This window comes from Lissotriton vulgaris, chromosome 5, assembly GCF_964263255.1.
Source record: "Lissotriton vulgaris chromosome 5, aLisVul1.2, whole genome shotgun sequence".
NCBI lineage: Eukaryota > Metazoa > Chordata > Amphibia > Caudata > Salamandridae > Lissotriton > Lissotriton vulgaris.
In genome coordinates this window covers 1,834,518,160-1,834,536,268 of record NC_141693.1, presented here as the reverse complement: position 1 = coordinate 1,834,536,268, position 18,109 = coordinate 1,834,518,160, and the positions used below count along the sequence as shown (strand labels likewise).

Sequence of the window (18,109 nt, the reverse complement as noted above, 5' to 3'; positions counted from 1 at the left end):
CGCCCTCACTTTATCTATCTTTCTATCTATCGCCCTCACTCTATCTATCGCCCTCCCTCTATCTATCGCCCTCACTCTATCTATCGCATCACCGCAGCATCACTCAGCACCACCACAGCATCACTAAGGGGCACAACAACATCACTATGCGCTACCACAGGTTCACTGAATGCCACAGCATCACTAGTCGCCACCACAACATCACTCAGCGCCACCACAGCATCAATCTGTGCAACCATTCAACAACAACTGGGTCAAATATGTTCTCTCAATGTTTCAAGCTTTATTACAAATGTCACAAAAAGACATTTCTGTTCTTGGATTTTCGTCACAAAAAAATACACTGAAAATATTCTTCACAAAAGTTATTTACAAAAGTTTAAGCTATTGCCATTTTAAATTACAATAACTTTTATTTAAGTATTAATTATTAAAAAAATTAAAAGCCATTGTTGTTTGTAATATCAATACATCTAAGTTACGTGAATACAACACATATTGCATTACAAATGCTATAGGTGTCACAAGTTATAACTATTGGCATTGTAAATGACAAAGCTATTATTTTTGCTATTTTCAAAACAAACACATAAATAAAAAATGTGTCATTTACAATACCAATAGCTCAAACTTTCCTAATTCGAGACCTTATGCATTGCAAATGCTTGTTTAAAATCTGTCTTTCTATTTCTCTAGCTGATAGCACACTTTCAGGCTGTGCGGACGTTTCTCCTTCTGTCTCCCTCTTAACTGGACAAGACGGTGCCAGGACCAGTGTGGCCCTACGAGATAGCTCAGTGGACTAATTTCCTCACTGCAGAGAAGTATGCGATACATGAAAGTTAAAAAATTAACTCCCAGCTGGCCCGCTCAGTCTCTCATCCTCCTGAGGGCGGTAAAGGAGTGATGCTGGATTGTTATAGCGCCTTGAGTCTTCGCTAATAACCGCACTCTGTTACGATACCAATGAGACATCTCAGCGACCTATGAGGGTGAACGCTTCTCCTATTTATTTAACCCGTCAGTCATATTCATGCTCCTTGCAGGGCCGACTCAGCCCTTTAACCTTCTAAGCTCCATAACAGAAGCACTCTAAATTCTGATACCACACAACACTGAACATTATTATTATTATGAGCTACACAAGTCACATAGGGCCATATTCATGAACACATTTTCCCATAGACACAGAATGGGCAAAACCCTTTGATGAATCTGGCCCATAGAGTCTAAGACAACCCCTTACGAATGGAGGGGGGAAGTCACCATCCCAGTGTAAAATGCATGTCTCTGCAGCACACTTTACTCTTCCCTGCAGATCAAACTACAAATCATGCCCCTTTACAGCTATAAAATCATGTACTTGTTTTTGCAGCTACGCACTCCCAAAATGGCATGAGCCACTGATGCGAATTGGAGCCCCTCATGCCTTCTAAGACAATATGAAGCTCTATATACATTCTTCAGTAGCATACGTGCCGGGTGGCTTCAAGAGTTATTAACCGAAGTTTGGTTCTTTGAAATTCTAAATAATGAAAGGGGTACTTCTCTGCACATTTTGAAAATGGGTAAAAATAGGAGGCCCTGTGCTTTGTAGGGTGGGTTAAGTGCCACATGCACCCACACCTGAGCAGGGGCAGTTCTCATGACGGATGCTCTAATGTAGGAGGCGGGTCTAGTAGACATGTTGCTGACGAGAGAAATAGGCGTGTAATCGGGACTTACCGCATTGCGATAGCTTGTAGAACCATAGCGCTTTCTATTTTCCAATACTTTTTTTCCATTTGTTGCTGCCTGCACACTCCACCTCGTTATCATTGCTTAACGGTCCTGCCTGCCTGAAAAACAGCGCTATGTGCAGTAACTCATTTCTATGCATTTTTTTTAATGTGTGTGTTTGTGTCTCTCCATCTTTGGTCATGTATCTGTGTGTGTGCGTGTTTGCATGAATGTGTGTATCCAAGTGTCTGCGCAAAAAACGAAAGAGGGACCCTGAAACCTAAAGAGGATAAAGGTAGGGGGAACAACCCACCAGGGCAAAATATATATGGAAAAACATGAAAAGGGTAGTTCCCAATAATATCAAGGACCAAAGAGTTCCAATAATAAATAGAAAGCGCCCACAGAACAGCTGAATATATTTCAAATGTTTATTATCTTAATAATTCATAGAAAAATATATCAAGTATAGATAGAGAGCAATACATACTTCATTTAGTAAAAAATACATATAAAATAGTGCAACATCAGCCCAGGGACACGGAGAACAATAAAAAGTGGCACCCAAATCACTCACTCATTCTATCAACCACTGACTCATTCTCAAGCCTTTACATCCATACCAACAAAATCAACTACCACATATCATCAGACACACGACAAAAGCGCAGACGGCCTTTCGGAACAGTGCCAAAGTGGGAAATTCCTTCATCAGGGCGCATATCATCAAGGTACTGGTAGGCACGGTCTCTTAAAATCCAAGATGATATAAACGAGTCCCAATCATTTAAGTACATTTCTTCCGAAACCAGCCTATAATCTAAGTTATGAAGAATACCAGGCACTTAAACAGTTATCTGCTGACCACACCCTTACCGTGAAACAGAACGATAAAGGGGGGTGGTATCGCGGTTCTAGACAGCCTTACCTACAAAGAACAAATCCTGTCTATGCTTAACTGCCCGGAACATTACCGCAAGGTCATTTCTTATCCCTCAAGGAGAATCATGTCGGAAATTTTTGATGTCACTAATGGCGCCCTACTCCGGGGCTCCATATGGGACCAGGAATTTGATTTCTTTTCAACAAAACCTTTTTCAAAGTCCCGGTTTTGTATGGACTACCCAAACTGCACAAAAGTCTCTCGGCTCCGCCTTACAGACCGATTGTGTCAGCTATCGGATCCCTCACGGAACCATTGTCCAAATTTGTTGACGCTTGCCTTTCTCCTATTATTTGTCGCCTTCCTGCCTATGTCCGTGACACTGGCCATTTGATCACCAAGATTGAAGGCTTAGATTTTAACTCCAACATGGATATACTTGGTTCAGACTGTCCATCGGAAAAACTATTCATCCTGGAGTGCTTAGCCATCGTGCTCAAAGAATTTTTTTTCGAGTTCGATAAAGTCATCTACCAGCAAGTGCTGGGCATTAGCATGGGTGCGGCCTGTGCCTCCAATGTAGCAAACGCCTACATGGGCGCCTTCGAAGAAAGGTATATCTACAACGAGATTGCCCCTTTCTTCGAAAATGTCACGAACTATAATCGTTATATTGACGAGATTTTCTTTATTTGGCGAGGCCCACAGGAACAACTTGATGAGTTTATCCTTTGGATAAACCTCTGTGATCCACATTTGAAATTCAGTGCGAATATCAGCTCGTCCAAAATTGAGTTTCTTTATGTGTGGATTCAAGTTAACAATAGCCGCTTTGAGGTTTCACTCTACACCAAACCTTCGGCCCGGAATACGTTGCTCCTATATGACAGTTATCACCTGCGGAGCCAGAGAAACAGCTTACCTTGTGATGATGATACCAAACTTGTCATGGTTACGACAAACTCTAATTTCAATGAAAAATTGAGATATAATATCAATCCTCAATGGTATCTCTTAAATATGGATAAGACTGTTGACAAACTGGCTAAACCAATTTTTGCGTTTCGACGTAATAAAAACTTGAGAAATATGCTAGTCAGGGCCTCCCCTGCTGACCCTCCCGCTCCGAGTCAAAGGAGTATTACTGGTACCAATGCCATTACTGGTAGCCACAGGTGTGGCGGATGCCATGCGTGTGACCAAGTAATTACTACTTCTGAACTGGAATGGGGTAAAAGGAAAATCCAGTTAAAAGAAATGGCCAATTGCAGGACTAGCAATGTGGTGTATCTCCTGCTATGCCCCTGTTCCAAGGGCTATGTGGGTGAAACTGAGAGGGAGTTCTGGACAAGTTTTTTGGAACACAAATCGTGTATGAGCACCGCTGGTCGCTCATTTGAAAGCCTTGAGACACTCTGTTGAGGATCTCAAATGGCTTATTCTTGAACGGATTCATTGTCCGAATGACGGGAACATAGATGCCCTTAGAGGCAAAAGGGAAGTCTTTTGGATTTTCACTCTTGAGACGGCCGTCTCAGGGTTGAATGAGCAGATACCTTGGGAAAATGCTATCCTTTGATACCACTTCCCATTTTTCCGCATTTTCTGACCATTCCTTACTTATTGAAGTTTTGCTGTTTTGCGTATGGCACATTTGTGTTACATTATTTTTGTTATCTACACGTGTATTCCCCTTCTTTTTTTCCTATCTTTTTATCCTATTTTTATTCTGGATCTGAATTATATGTAGTGTTTTTGTACGGGCATCCTGGATTAGTTTTTATTAAATTTATTTTCCCCGCTTTGGCTGTCTCCCTCAGGGTACCTTACTGTAGGACCTAGCCAATGTTTTTACCCGTTCTGTGAGTCTTTCTTTCATGTTTATGCTTGTTTTTTCCAGTTCCACTTGAAAACTTGCTCTGGGTATTCAGATTTCTATTCCTCCTTTTACCTGTCTGACACCCGCTAGACTCTTAGTGGTGCAGGAGACTTTCTTTTTAAACTTTAGATGCGGATGTTATCTGTGTACGCCCTGTTTGTTTTTTTATCGATGAAACAATATGGCCGCCAGTTTTTCCCTTACGCCGTATCACAAGTTAGCGGTTCAGTGTCTGGATCTCCTATCGCGTTTACCCGGGACACCCCTGCTCAGGTGTTTCGAGTTGTTTTTTGGGTCAACAGTATTTATACTGACTGTCTGAGCCTTGGGGCAGTTATTCCTGGCCCCCGGTGGTCTGGGTGGCAGACCCGTTTGGTGTGTGTATCGAGGTGTTCGGCTGGCTTGATAGGTAAGCGGGCGAGTGTTTCTTTGACTCTGCATCTACGGCGGAGCCCGGTCCTGACAAGACTTTTAAGCTCTGATTTCTGTCTCGTCTTATAGGACCCTATTTGCTTTATCCTCCACCCTGACTCTGGCGGACCCCTTGACTCTGGCAGACCCTGTGACGATGTATTGGAACTGAGCGCCACAGTCGCCCTGCGTCCTATTTTAAGGTATATCTATGTAGTTTTGACTTAATTGCTTCTCAGATTCGGGCTTAGATTCTCGCCACCTCCGAGTTTTTTGTCTAAATTAGCCTTTGCCCCATCAGGCTATATTATGTCTGCTATTGCTTTAAGTGTTGTCTTACCCTCTCTTTTATTGAATACTACGCTTTTTTGGTGTCTTATCCCTGCTTATCTTAGCTATTCGGATTTTACTTAGTTTTTCTTGTGTATGTGTTTTATATTTAGACTTACTGCCTCGTCCTTGAGGCCATGATTTCCAACTACTTATCCATCTTATGCCTGGACCAGATTTTTTTGGCATTTTGACCTTCCTCGACCGACCCTGATCGATCTACTTAGAGTTCAGGTGAGCTTCCCTCAGTTTTTGGTACATAGTGCATTTCTACCACGTACGCCCTATTAGTAATCCCTTTTGGATTGCGGGCTTCGTTCCTTAGCAGTCCCTTATGTGAGTACCGCCACCCCTAGAGACCCACACTAATACGGGAATTCTTGCCTGTTTGACATATTTTTATATAGATCTGCTCAAGTGTCTACCTGCTATCCGCCATCGATCCCAGGATATCTCGAGTTTGTTCACCTGTTTGTTCCTTCCAAAGTTGAAGCCTGATAGGGAGTTGCCATTTTTTTGGCTTCAGGGTATGTCTATAATAAGAAGGTCTTCCTCCCTGTTTGTTAAGGTGCCTTTCCTAAAAGAATTTAGACTTTCTGGTTTCTTCCTTGTAAACGCTGTTAACAATTTCTCACTTGAGGTCCGATGTAGGTAAATCTAATTTACCACTTCTAAAATACCGAATCATACCGATTCGGTATTTAAGAAGTGGTAAATTAGAGGGGGGGAAATGTAGGTAATTCTGATTCGGTAAATACCGAATCTGTAAGATTCTGTATTTACCGATTCTGTAAATACCGAATCGGTATCCCCCATTGATTCCTATGGGCCTTGAAGCCCATAGGAATCAATGTGGAATATCGAATCGGTATTTACCTATTCGGTAATTACCTATTCTTGCAAGGGTGCAGGGGGTGTCACTTTGACACCCTCTAGCACCCCAATTATAGGCTTGTGTGCCATGTGGCACACAGACATGCCCTATGGGCATGTCTGTGTGTCACATGGCACAGGTGTGCATGCACAGATGTGCACGCACCCCTGGATTCTGTATTTTACGACCCAATTGGATTGGGTGGTAAAATACCGATTCTTAAAGCCCTGTGGCACTCTGACATGTGCCAGCTACATCTGTATTTACAGAATTGATATTTTACCAAGTCTGTATTTACCGATTCGGTAATTTTACCGAATCAGTAAATACAGAATCGGTAAAATACCGATTCTGTAAATGCATGTCTACATCTGAAAATCCTAATACCGGTCGGAAACGGCCAAAATCGGACGTTTCCGACCGGTATTAGGGCTCCTACATCTGGCCCTTAATGCTTTTTGTTGCACTGAAGGGTGGGGGCTATACTTACTTGGGCTATAAAGGTAGTTTTTGAACCACCACCTCATTGTCTTCACACTATTCATGTCGATATATGTACTGTAAGTGTTTGAGTGCACCCTGTTTTGCTCTTTATTGTGACCAGTTTTTTCCATTTTTTGTACTATTGAATCATTTTTGTCGCCCACAGATATGCTTTTCCTGCCCTTACTAATGAATGGATTTTAAGAGACCGTGCCTACCAGAACATTGATGATATGCGCCCTGATGAAAGAATTTCCCACTTTGGCACTGTTCCGAAACGCGCGTCGGCGCTTTTTTCATGTGTCTGATGATATGTGGTAGTTGATTGAGTTGGTATGGATGTAAAGGCTTGAGACTGAGTCAATGGTTGATAGAATGAGTGAGTGATTTGGGTGCCATTTTTTATTGTTCTCCGTGTCCCTCCATGTCCCTGGGCTGATGTTGCACTATTTGATATGAATTTTTTCCTAAATGAAGTATGTTTTGCTCTCTATCTATACTTGATATATTTTTCTATGAATTAATAAGATAATAAACATTTGAAATATATTCAGTTGTTCTGTGTGCGCTTTCTATTTATTATTGGAACTCTTTGGTCCTTGATATAATTGGGAACTACCCTTTTCATTTTGTTCCATATCCAAGTGTCTGCACCTCTGGGTGTGTGAATGCCTCTATATGTGCATGGGTGCGTTTTTCTGTTAAGCTGGCTTTGCATATCTCTGTAAAAGTGCCTGTATGTGATTCTATAGAAGTATATATCTAATTATGTACACCGGCTGTCCCCGCCCACGTCACTTTACCTCCCACCTTGACGGCTGTGACTTATGCTCCCATACCCAGTCCATCTACTCCTGCTACACCATCTCTTCCCCTGCTGTTTCAGGCGATGGTTCCCCTTGCGCTCACAGATGGCTAAAATACATTAGCATTGACAAATACAATAGCTCTTGCATTGCGGAGACCTGTTGGCTTTAGGTGTCTGAAAAAAGAATTAGAGTGTGAGAACAAGACAGAAATATTCCCATCGGCCCACCACTTGGCGGAAACTCGTCATCTGGGATTTTTTGTACAAGAAAATGGTATCTGCTAGGTCTCTCATCTGATGATATTGTGAGGAGCCCTGGAATCAGATCCTCCAGTGACGGAAAAGATGTATTTATGACATGGCTGGATGATAAGACCTTCCTTAAGGTTTGGTCACTAATCGCGTGGCGATGTACCCCCGATTGGATTATCCTCATTATCACTACTGCCAAGAGGGTGGCCGATGCCATCCTCGTTGAAATCCAGGTCCTCGAGGGTCAAATAAAAAACACACTTACCGATAAACAATTCCAAAAACAACTTGACGAGATTAATAAAACAAACAAGGAATATAAAGATTCCCTTCTTTTCACCAAAATTGACAAATTTAAAAAAGATCTGGCGAAGTTTTCCTTGGAGAAAATCTATCCCCACACGAGTGATAGTTACACACCCTCGGACTTTACCAAGAGAGGCAAGAGATATGGTTCAAACTATTCCACCTCCTCTTCAGATGCTGAGTCTAGTGACTCAGATGCAGGGCCAAGCACAACACCTCCAGTAAGAGGCAGAGGCCAATACAATCGGCCTAATCGTAAGAGAGGTGGACAAGGCCCTTATTACCAACAAGGTCCATGGTGGCCACCTGCACCTTGGGGCTATCTGCAATTCCCTCAACATATGCCCCAATTTCAACCGCAGCCCCAATTCTTTGACAACCAGGCTTTTTTATGGCAGGGCCGTGGCAGGAATTGGGACAGACGGAGGGGCACACCCACAGTTCGTTGGGAAGACGAACAGGACCTCCCCAGCACCCGCGGATAACGAGGTCAATGACAGTTGCCCAAGGCAGCCAGGAGGACTGGGTAGTGAATTTGAGTACACGTACTCTTACCACAATTGAACATCAAGTCCTCAATAAAGGCTTGGGTCTCGTCCCCACGCATTGTGGAGACGCTTTCCAATGACGTGGAGAAGTGGGAAAACTCTTCCGTAAGGTCCGACTCCATTGTTTCTCTTCCAACACTACGATGGATGAAAACCAACAGGACCCAGACACCAACACTGGTCTCAAAAAGGAATCCACCTGCACTCCCCTACTACAACAGGCACCGCCGAAGGTTGGTGCCTGATGTCGCTGCAATCTGTCCCTGTTGTTTTAGAGCTTGTTTCCTTGCAGATTTATGCAGTTTTCGAGTAAATAATCCCTATACGTAGTCCCTACCTTTTGTGACTCGATGAAATCGTACTGTGTAATTGTGCCGTTTATAAGTACGGACTTCACTTCACCCGGTTAGGCATTCTGCCGTTTTTCAACATTTGGGATTGGTCTACACACGGACCAATCGGGTATTCTGATACAGCCATTAATCCAATAGGCTGACCTCATACATGTAGTCGAGTTGTATAGTAGAGTTATTTGCTTGCTAAACATTAGTAAACATCGCTTAGTATGATTCTTCATAACGATCGCTGGTGTTGCCTAAACTCATTCCTGCTGCCTGAAACTGACTATCTAAGTGCTGTGTTAAGGCAGTTTCTATCACGTTGTGGCTTGGATAAAGTAAAAGAGTGAAATGGTGCCGCCTACAATCATGTACACGATTTCATCCTGGCCGGCATTTTGCCGTTCTTCAGGAACTATGATTGGTAAATGCTTGGACCAATCAGGTGTTCCAGTTCAGCCATTCAACCAATAGGCTTTTTTTACACATATAGAGCCCAGTATTTTTTGCTCGGCTCCACACTATACATGCGATTCTGTGGGAAATACTTGTGAACTCTGGTGACTGGTGAATAGTCTCTGCCCAATCAGAAAAATTTCAGATTGTTTCCTCACTGGTCCATATTTACCTATTTAACACCCTCAAACTAGGCATTTCTCCTCTAGCCAATCACTAGCCACAGTTGACAGTTTCCACTGTGGTCAGCCACTGGGCTATATAAGCGCAGTCTCCTCCTCCCTCGGTACCTTCCCCTCGGCTCAGTGAAAGCCCGAGGTACCGACGGACAGGTGGGTTGAATGGCGCTCGGTAAAGAAGCTGTCTAGCCCTCTGCAGCATCCTATTGGAGTGATGGACTGTTCTTCTGGAGTACTGTTCTGACCTGCATTTCTGGGCCGGTACATCTTGCCCAGTGTTTTTAGGTTGGGCAGTTCATTTTCTTTTTCTTGCTCCATCTCTTGCTCTACCATCAGCTGTTGTATTTGGAGCTTTTATCCCTTTTTTTAAGAAAACGCTAGACAAGTGTCATCTGTCAGCTTTGCCTTGTCCATGGACCACATCCTTTGTCCACTGTTCTATGTTAGAGTAGGTAATTTGAATGAGATATATAACAAACATGGATTAATAAATCATTCATCTGTTAATAATTTGAAAATGGATATTTCGCTACCTTTTCTATCTCCTCAGAGCGGGGCCTCCATTGACCTGAGCGAGTGCCAGGCGAGGTGAGGCCTTCCCCCATAAATTCTTTGGGCGAGTCTTAACAATCAAGTATTTGTTCCAAATGAGATTAAAGGCTAATATATATGATGTTTATTGTATACATTGCTGTTTTTCACAATTTTGCATGTATGTCTCGTGTCTGTTGTTTTCATTTTTTCTACACAGGTGAGAATCTACTGACCTACTACGTGGTATACGGTAGGCATCCACATAGTTTGTGGTATTTCTGACAAGTGATTGGTAACTTGTTCAGTATTTGTTGCAGTAGTACTTTACATCATAGGTCCTGAAGAAAGCCTTTACAGGCTGAAACATGTCGACCAGATCCATCTGCTTGATAGTAATATTTTTTTAATACTATCCACATACTGTTGCTTTTAATATTACCTTTGTGATGACCCCCCTAATAAAGTACGTTGCTTTGGCATCACACTAGGTAATTTTAACTCACTCTTTCTCTTTCTTTCACATTTTCTTTCACTGCAACTTCTCTCATCCAGCCATGTCATAAATACATCTTTTCCGTCACTGGAGGATCTGATTCTAGGGCTCCTCACAATATCATCAGGTGAGAGACCTAGCAGATACCAGTTCTTGTACAAAAAATCCCAGATGACGAGTTTCCGCCAAGTGGTGGGCTGATGGGAGTATTTCTGTCTTGTTCTCACACTCTATTTCTTTTTTCAGACACCTGCTCATACATGCACCCCTTTGGAATTGGCATACAATATTGAGCCTACTGTAGACCTCCAGTATCCCTTGTGTTTTTGTTAATAGTTAGATTGGGGGATAGGATACTTTGTAGGTCTTTAATTTTGCTTCCCCTATAGACCCTTTTCACACAGTTGTTTCTTATTAGACCTGTTGGCTTTGCCAATGCTTGTTGCTAATAATACACGGCTGAATGTGGGCCTTTGAAATAGTATTCTTGTGAATTACAGTGCACACTAGCGTTGCAATTAAAAAGAATACTATCTCAAAGGCCCACATTCAGCCCCGCAGCTGCCCACTATTAGCTAAAGAACTGCAGGTTCAAAAACAGCATGTGCTTTCAGGTGATTTTGAAAGCACACGTTGTGTACGACTCTGCATTCCTTTTGCTGATAGTGCGGGTCTGATTGTGGGCCGTTGAAATAGTATTCTTATTAACTGCAGCGCCTGTGTGCACTGCAATTAGCATGAAAACTATTTCAAAGGCCCACATTCAGCCCTCAGATGCCCACTATTAGCAAAGGAATGCAGAGTCAAACGCAATGTGTTCTTTCAGAATAATCTGAAAGAACACGTCGCGCTGTAGATTGCCACATTCCATCTCCTAATAGTGCAGGCATGCGGGGCAGATTGTAGCCCTTTGTAAAAGTATTCATGTTAATCACAGCGCATAATGGCGCTGCAATTAACATGAATACTTTCACAAAAGCCTACAATCTGCCCCGCATGCATGCACTAGTAAGAAAAAAAAATGCAGCAAGGGCAGGCGCCACCAGCTTGTTAACCCGAGCCTTCCCTAACCATAACGGACATAAAGGAGACTCACTTTTCTGATGCTCGGCTGTGTTCACGTCACCATCGTCTCCAGCTCTGCCTCCTGCAACAAGGAAACTACAAATTTTCGCGCCGCTCGCATTATAACAGGTGCGGCGCAAACAGTCTTACAGGCTGTGTTGTGTGTGTGCGTGCGCGCTACAATTGGGACACTGCGCGCTGGGGGTGAATTCAGTGGGCGTGCACGCTCCAGGGAACAGTGATTGGGACTACCTTTACCTGTCCTGGGTAGGGGGAGTAGGGGTGTTAGTTTATATTGGGTGTTATCTTCAGGGACCAGGCGTGTCAGTGTTCGGGAAATAGGCATAGGCAGGACTGGATTAGCCCAATGGTATCCCCCATATACCATAAGTGCATCTCATGGAACGTGAGGGGGTGCACTCCATGAGGAAACAGCATGAGATACATGCATATTTGGTAAGAAGGGGGGCCCAAATAGCTATGCTACAAGAGACACTTATAACAGCGAAAGAGGGAGCTGCACTACAGCGTAGATGGAGAGGGCAAGCGTACTACACAAACTATTCAGCATTTTCCAGGGGAGTTCTGGTGTAGGTGAGAGCGGGAGTGCCGTTTCAATGCACTAAGCAAATACTAGACCCAGACGGAAGATCTATAATTTTGTTCGGCAAATTGAAATGGGAATGGTTGGAAATGGCACTTTTTGCAGGGTTATTCCCAAACTGTTTGCTTTTCCCTCCGATTTTTTCCTGACCTGTTTGTGTTGGTTATAGGACTCTGGGCACTTTACCACTGCTAATCAGTGCTAAAGTGCATGTGCTCTTCGTGTAAATTGTGATATTAATTAGTGTTTCCATGTTTGGACATTTGATTTACTTGTAAGCCCCTAGTAAATTGCACTGTGTGTGCCAGAGCCGGTGAATCAAATACTACACAGGAGCCTGCATCACTGGCTGTGCCAAACCTGTGAGTAGCCCTAAAAACGGTAACTCAGACCTGGCATTGCAGAGTCTGCACGCAGTTTGTAACTGCCATGTTGACTTGGCCAGTGCACACATTTGCCAGTCCCTAACCTTCCCTTTTCTTACATGTCAGGCACCCCTCAGTAAGGCCCAAGGTACCCCTGTGAGCAAGGTGCAATGTATGTGAAAGGTAGGACATGCCCTGGTGTGTGTGGCATGTCCTAATAGTGAATTACAGCCAATTTAGTTTTTCAGTATTGCAAGGCTACCAGTTCCCTATAGGACAGAATGGGAGGTTTGTTTATAACATTTTATAAACATACCTGGCCCAGGGAATTCGGTAAGAAAATAAAATGTAGTTTGCCTGAATTCAGAATCTAAGGATGTATCTTTTAGAGAAGGTGATTTTTACATTCTGCGTTTGAAAATACCACTTTTAGAACGTGGGTATTTTCTTGCTCAGTCATCCTGTGCGCCTCTGCTGGAATGTGGATTGCCTGTCTGGATTTGGATGCCAGAAGGCTGGGGGGCCGGAGGGGCTCCAGTTAGTTTAGGTAGGTCAGGAAAGGGCTAAATAGACCTGGGCTGCGATTGGGGAAAGGGGAGTAGATTTCCTTGCACCTCAATGGGCCTGGTCTGCCTCTGACAATGCCGTCTCCAACTCCTGACAGGAAATCACACCAGAGAAGGCAGAACGGGATTTGGCCGGGTACAGACACCCCCTGCCTCAAAGATCAAAGGATTTTGGGATACAAATACTGGGCCCCACACCCCTGAACTTTAGTACTCATCTGGAACAAGTAGACTGCCAAGAAGAACAGCCGAAGAAGCTGCGAAAAGGAACAACTGCTTTGCTGAGTGCTTTGCTGGGAGTGAAAGGCCTGGACTTGACTTTCTGCAACCTAATTTGTGAGTCTCTCCAAGGGCTTGAGGTAGAGCTTGCCCCCGTTCATGAAGTCTCAGGAACAACAAAGACTTCAAGCTCTTCTGCCTGCAGCACTGTGGACTGTGTGTTTTGTGCTTCAAACATAGGAATAGCAACTCGACGATGTCTACGACGCCGCTGCCGACTCTGTGTCCTGAAGGCACCGCAGAGGGCACCGTTGCAAAGCTGCACCGCCACCTTGGTCTCACCGACGACGCCTGTTGACTCCGCCACCAACCTGCTGCTTGCACCGTGACCTGTGGGCTCCGCACCACCTAACTTCACCCCGAAGCTTTGGGACAGCAGGGAGCACCACGGCAACGCTGCACCGCGATCTTGGTCTCACCGACGATGCCTGTTGACGCCGCCACCGAGCTGCTGCTCGCACCGCAACTTGAGGGCACCGCACTCCGCACCGCCTTGCTTCACAAGGACACCTTGGCCTCCCGGACGTCGCCGTTCCATGCCAAAATCAATGCCGCTGCTTGCACCATGTTACGAGGGCACCGCTTGTAAGTCACACGATACACCACCCTCATCCCGCACCGCAGCCTTGGCCTACCGATGCCGGAACCATTGGCTACTGCTCGTCAGCCGACGACAGCACTTCCGCAATGACAACGCCGCTGCTTGCACTGTGACATGATAGCACAACAACGAGCACCGTCTCCATCTCGCACTGCGACCCTGGTCTCACTGCTGCCGCCATTTGAAGCTCCCACCAAGCCGCTGCTTGCACCGTGACCTGGGGGCACCGCACGCCACACCACTGCACTTCGCACCACTGCCCCTGACGCCTGCCGACGCCAGCGCTCCTGATTCCACCAGAGAGGAGCTCGACCTACAATGCGAGTGACTTCAAGGGCCTCAATGCCCTGCATTTCTACAGGTACTGTTTACAGGTCTTCCCTACATCGTAGCTGGCCCGTGACCAGCCAGAATTGTTGAATTTGTTGTTCACTACACCCTGATAGCCCTGGATGGAGCTATCGACATCAAGGAACTGTGTTTGAAACTTTTTTTGATAACTGCAGATTTTTTAGTATAGTATTGTGGATTTTTATCATAATTGGTCTTGTCTTAAAGTATATACAAATAATGGTTGTTTTTCTACACTTGTGTGGTGTCCTTTTATAGTGCGTACACTGCATTACTGTTGGTTATGTGCAAATGCTTTACACACTGCCTCTAAGATAAGGCTGGCTGCTTGTGCCAAGCTACTAAGGGGGTGAGCAGGGGTTATTTTAGACGTGTAACTTCCTTATCCTGACTAGAGTGGTGGTTTTTGCCTGGCTTTTGCCCACGCCCTAGCCTACCAGAAAGCCCATTTCTAACAGGAAGGATGTGACGATAGGTAGTATTTATGGGCCAAACACTGATCAGATCTTATTCCTGACCCATCTCTCTAGGACGCTGGCACCGGCATTGATGGGGACAGTGATTATAGGGGGGGACTAAAATTGTATTACAGACGTGATACTGGATCGGTCCCATCCGCCCTTTCCGGACTCACCTATGCGTAGAATAGCAGTGGTGCGCAGGAACAACAATGGGGGTTGATAGACACCTGGAGAGCACAACACCCAGAGAAAAGAGACTATTTGTTCTTCTTGCCTCTACATGAGCTACATGTTAGATTGGATTCTGTACTGTGCTCCCCAGATGTGCATGCATGTGTGCAGTCGAGTGAATATTTGGTGAAAACGATCTCAGACCATAACCCACTGTTAGTGGGGTTGACCTGGACCAGGGATAGGCTAAAGATTCCGACCTGACGCCTGAGACCTGAGACATTGGAGGACCAGGTCTTCTAAGCAACTATACGTACAGTGGTTGGACAGTATTTTGTGGAGAATACGGGGACAGCCACAGTAGATACGTAGAATGGGAGGCCTTCCTTTAAAGCTGTAATACGAGGCAGGTGCATATCTGAGGTGGTGGGAGTAAGGAAAGTACTTATGAGGGACACCATAGAGGCAGAGCAGCGACTGCTGGAGGTAGAGAGGGAGAGACCAGACAGGAGGGATAAACAGGAGGAACTATTAGCAGCTAAGTAAGCAGTAGCTGAACTTGTAGAGCGATTGCGCTACTTTGACTATAAAAACTACATAACGTGGGCCCACACTGAGAGGAATAAGACCGAGTCAATGTTGGCCTGCCTAGCCAACCCAGCAAGAAGAGGATCAGTCATACTGGAAATGAGGGAGGAACGAGGGGAGATCTTTTATAAGCAGCAAGATATCAAGAATATCTTCCTGAAATAGTAGGATATCCCCAACAGATGAGGAAGCTGATGAGTTTCTGGGAGACATAGAGCTACCAGCAGTTGCTGAAGAAGAGGCTGTCGCCTTAGAGAGCGAGATAGACATCGGCGAAGTGAGAGGTGCCGTCAAGCACATGGCCAGAAATAGAACACTAGCGGCAGATGGCGTTCCAGTGGAGTTTTACACCCGGTATAAACACCTGTTGGCCCTTCGGCATGTGGAAATATACAGTCAGGTGAAGCAAGAGGGGAGGCTGCGCCTCAGTAGGAGTCGTCGTACAGCTCCACATACGTCGTTGGCGTCGTAGTCGCCGAGATGACATAGCTGGAGCTACTTAGATGCGCCCATGCGTGCTGACGTCAGTTTTGTACACGACTTTCCATGCCAGAAACGCAGAGCCATGCAAGATACTGACCACTGGTGCATTGAAACTAGGTCCCTGAAAGGGATGACCTTAACACTAGAAATCAGTTTGCACAACGGGGAGGATGGGTGGGGCGGTAATGAATCTATCACTAATTAATGTCTGTTACAGATATATCGTTACAGAAGTAAGTAACTTGTGCATCTGAAAGAAACATGTTAGTGATAGATTCCTTACCTTAGAATAGATACTCCAGCAATACCAACTCAGGTGGTGGGTCTGAAAACCAAGATCACACTAGAAAGTCAGAGAACAGAACGGCCAAAGAAGCCGTCTCTCTGGGCTTGACTGTCAAGGCAATAATTCTGGGTAAAAGTGTGCAACGAGGCCCATGTGCCTGCCTGACATGTCTTGCAGGGGGACACCACGTCCCAATGCAGTAGTAGCTGCTGTCGCCCTGGTAGAATGGGCGCGCAACCCCACCGGAGGTTCCTTTTTAGCCAGAGAATAACAGGCTTTGATACACAAGACGACCCAGCAGGAGATAGTCCTCTTGTGTACAGCCCGGCCTTTCTTGGCACCCACGTAGCCAACAAAGAGCTGATCATCCACCCAGAACTGTTGTGTGCGATTCAGGTCAAATGAGAGCACACGCTTTGGGTCCAGACGATGGAGTCTCTCTTCCTCTCTGGAAGGGTGCGAAGGCGGAAAGAAAGTGGGCAAGGTGATAGTTTGCCCAATGTGGAAGGCAGTTATGCCCATTTCCGGCTGCTGCTGACCCTGCGGCCCTAACCCCTGTTCCAGCCGCTCCTGCCTCCCTGTCTCTGCTCGCGCCCTCTCCCCTATATATGGCGACCGCTGCGGGGGAGCACGCGTAAGACCTCGACCTTCGGGCCAAGGCCAAAACTCTCCCCAGCAACTCTGCCTCACCAGGACTCTCCCCAGCAGCTCTGCCACGAGGACTGAGACCTACGCTGTGCAGGGTTCGAGTCAGCTACCCGGCACTACACGTCGGGCCCGCCTGGCTGCCTCCTGCATCCGGGTAACCCCACTGTCTCCCTTCTGCTTTCTGGTGCAGTTTTTATTTTTAATTATAGTACTGTGTTGCGTTTTTCCCCCCTTTAGTTTTCCTTTGCACGCACATTTCCCAGCACTGCTGACCCTGCGGCACCGCTCCCGTTCCAGCCGCTCCCGCCTCCCTGCCTCTGCTTCCGACCCCCTCCTTTCATATGGCAACCGCTGAGGGGGTGCCCGCGTGAGACCTTGACCTCCGGGCCAAGACCAGCACTCTCCCCAGCAGCTCCGCCTCACCAGGACTCTCCCCAGCAGCTCTGCCGCCAGGACTGAGACCTACACTGTGCAGGGTTCGAGTCAGCTACCCGGCACTACGGGTCAGGCCCGCCTGACTGCCTCCTGCATCCTGGTAACCCCACTGCCTCCCTTCTGTTTGCTGATTGTTTTCTGGTGCTGTTTTTATTTTTAATTATAGTACAGTGTTGCATTTTTCCCCTTTGGTTTTCCTTTCCCGCCCTTTTCCAGCCGCTGCTAACACTGCAGCCCGCCCCCAGTTCCAGCCGCTCCCGCCTCCCTGACTCTGCTCCCGTCCCCCTCCCCTTCATATGGCGACCACTACATGGTTGCACCGCTGGCTTGCCGAAGGCACGCTTAAGGCACACCCGTCTGTGCCCGTCCGCGCCTGGACCTCCCCCAGCACTAGACCCCCTGAACCCTGCAAACGCCACACCGACCACCGCCAGCACCCTCCACGCCCTCAACACCGGACGACCACACACCTGCTTCCTGGCCGCCCCGAAGAACACCAAAGGACCCTTCTCCTGCCAGAGTTGCAGCTTCACCAGCCTCTGAGCCGCCAAATCTACCACCGTGACAGGACGCCACCACCTCAGGTGTATACTACTGAACACCCACTCCGCACGCAAACAAGCCGTCGGACTCTGGGAACTGCTCGACACATCCCCCCCGGACGTCGCCTTCCTGACAGAGCCTTGGATGAACGCCTCCTCAGCACCTGACAT

At 46.1% G+C, this 18,109-nt stretch overlaps 1 long non-coding RNA gene across 1 annotated transcript; it reads left to right on the top strand.

Annotated features, from left to right (window-relative positions):
• Window positions 1–4,752: 4,752 nt before the first annotated feature.
• On the top strand, window positions 4,753–7,121 carry LOC147717485 (uncharacterized). Its single transcript, XR_015295807.1, has 4 exons — window positions 4,753–4,890; window positions 4,983–5,095; window positions 5,336–5,456; window positions 6,746–7,121. It is a non-coding gene; the product is annotated as an uncharacterized LOC147717485 (long non-coding RNA).
• Window positions 7,122–18,109: the final 10,988 nt, after the last annotated feature.